Source organism: Solanum tuberosum, unplaced genomic scaffold (genome assembly GCF_000226075.1).
Source record: "Solanum tuberosum cultivar DM 1-3 516 R44 unplaced genomic scaffold, SolTub_3.0 scf00154, whole genome shotgun sequence".
NCBI lineage: Eukaryota > Viridiplantae > Streptophyta > Magnoliopsida > Solanales > Solanaceae > Solanum > Solanum tuberosum.
In genome coordinates, this window is record NW_006239079.1 from 477996 (window position 1) to 480642 (window position 2647).

Sequence of the window (2647 nt, forward strand, 5' to 3'; positions counted from 1 at the left end):
TAAACCAAGAATATAGCGAAAAAATTAAAGTGTTCATCTTAGCTTTTATGCACAAAATAACTTTTCTCATTGAAAAGAAAACTGAAGGGGTGCAATGCTTGAATGCACTTGGGAAGAAAATAAAACTAATCTTACCCATCCAAGGAAAACTTACTACAAACAATATACTCGAACATATTAAAGTAGTACTAATTCATCCCAAATTACTTTTATCATATGATAAAATAATTCTCTTTTTCATCTTGTTCTTTCCCCAATAAAAAGAACACAACAAATAGAAGTAATTTCCTTACCACAGAAAATACCAACAATAAATTTCTTAAGCTTGTTATCTCCTGTATTCAGATTAGCAAACCAGAAATAATAAAAGATGAAAAGAAAAACACAAAGAACTATCCGAGTCCACAGAACCCACAAAAATACAAAGAACTATCCGAGTCCACAGAACCCACTGTGTGTCCTTAAGAAATTTAATCCCCTCAAGTACCCGAGGTTGCAGATTAATTCCTCCCAAGATAAAACGGATTAACCATTAAAGAAGTAGCGGTACCTCAAACTTCGATAATTTCAACGAACTCAAAATGACAGCAACGAATCACACACACAGACACGATCGATCGATTTTGTTTTGTAAGAAATGTATGCAAAAGAATGGAAGAATTCGATGCAGAAAAATGAGAGAAAACCTCTCTTTTTATAGCCAACGAAGGGTAAAGGTCACAACCCTTTGAAAAGAAGACAACCTTTCAGAAAGGTCACAACACTTTGGAAAAGGCACAACCTTTCAAATGGTCACAACCCTTTAGAAAGGACACAACCTTTCATAAAGGTCACAACCCTTCAGGAGAGTCACAACTCTTCATTTCCTGCTCACACCTTTAAAACCCAACATTTTCAAGATTCAAAAATACATATAAAAGTAATTGTATGTTTTCAACCTTACACCTCTCAACTTATTGTTCCATCTAACCCTGCATGATGCCTAATCCTCAAAAATTGACACGTCAGCTAAAGCTCATGGATGACCAAGCACTACCAAAGATAGTAACTGCATAGCAAACCAGCTATATAGTTGTCCAGAAGAGACACAAAGTCATCTTAAAAGTACCAGTTTTAAAACAAAAAAAGAGACATAGAGGCCCCCACCACGAGGCACCGTGCCTCGAGGCCCCCCACCCTGCCCCGAGGCATCGTGCCTCGAGGCCCCCCGCCCCGCCCTGCCCCGAGGCATAGTGTGCTACTGATGTTGATTTTGGTGGCGATTTGGATGATCGAAGATCTATATCGGACTACATTTTATTCTTGGCGGAACAAGTATTTCTTGGTGCAACAAAAAGGAAGACTCAACATAATTATCAATTACGGAGGTGGAATATAAAACATCAATTGTTATTGCTTAAGAATCAAGAATGTGTATGGCTCCAAAGACTTTTCAGAGACTAGCATTTATCTATATCAAAGCCAAAGGAAGTTTTTGGATAAAATCAAAGTTTCATCAAGCTTGCAAATAATCCCATATTCCACACAAGAACTAAGCATTGAGGTGGAACATCATTTCATCCAACAAAAATTCTTGATGGAACTATTAACACTTTAGAAGTGTGATGTCAGGAAAATATTGATGATATGTTCACCAAGTTACTTCCTAAAAGCTTCGTTTGGGTTTTCATCGTCAAGCTTGGAGTAATTTCCAAAAAATTACATTAAGGAGGAGTGTGAAAAAATTAAAGTAAAACAGAACAAAACACGAAAATCTCATGTTGGCTAAGATAAGTACTGTACTTTTATTTTTTGTTTGAGGGTCTGATTTTGTTTCGAATTCGGAATTAATTCTGTAAAATGGACAAAGAAAGGTTTAAACAAGAAAACCACATCAAGAAAAATTTGACATGCTCATGGTGAAATGTTGATACTAAGTGTTAGCTTCGTGCCGGCACACTCTTCCGGTCTTCCCCTTGTGTGATCCTTCCATAGGATACCTAATTAGTCTATCTATGTCATGAAGCTTTGGACAATAAGGACATAGGCAGAACTCAGTGTGAATATACTTGTAGTCTGTGAACTCAATAGAACAAGATTGGATCCTGGTTACTGAATGAGACACTCAAACTTTTGGTGTAAAAAGCATTCTGTTTCAGAGAAAATCCACTATCCACCGAGTTTTGATCCATGTGTCATGGTTCTAGGTGTTTTCTTAGTTAACAAAAAGGAAAAAAAAAGATAATCTAGTGATTATCTGAACATACAGATTTTAGAAATGGTCGCTCGCGTTGTAACCTCCTACTCTGCAGATTGGTTATCCTAAATGGGGAACCATTGATCATGCTAGGCAAAATTGTGAGGGGAAGCGGTGCGTGTTCACTAGACTATGCCCCCTTTCCTCCTGTCTTCCCTTTTGTTTTCCTTCTAGGGTGTGTTTAGTACGAAGGAAAATGTTTTCTTGGAAAACAAGTGGATTTTTGATTTATTTTCTCATGTTTGGTTGGTGAGTAGAAAATATTTTTCGAAAAAAAATTTTAGTGTTTGGTTTATGAATGAAAAATGTTTTTGAGAAATATCTTTTATTTTTACTAGAGTAGAAAATAATTTTTGAAATTGAATTTTTTTTTTTAAAAACAAACTTAATTTTTTTTTCGGGGTGGGGGGA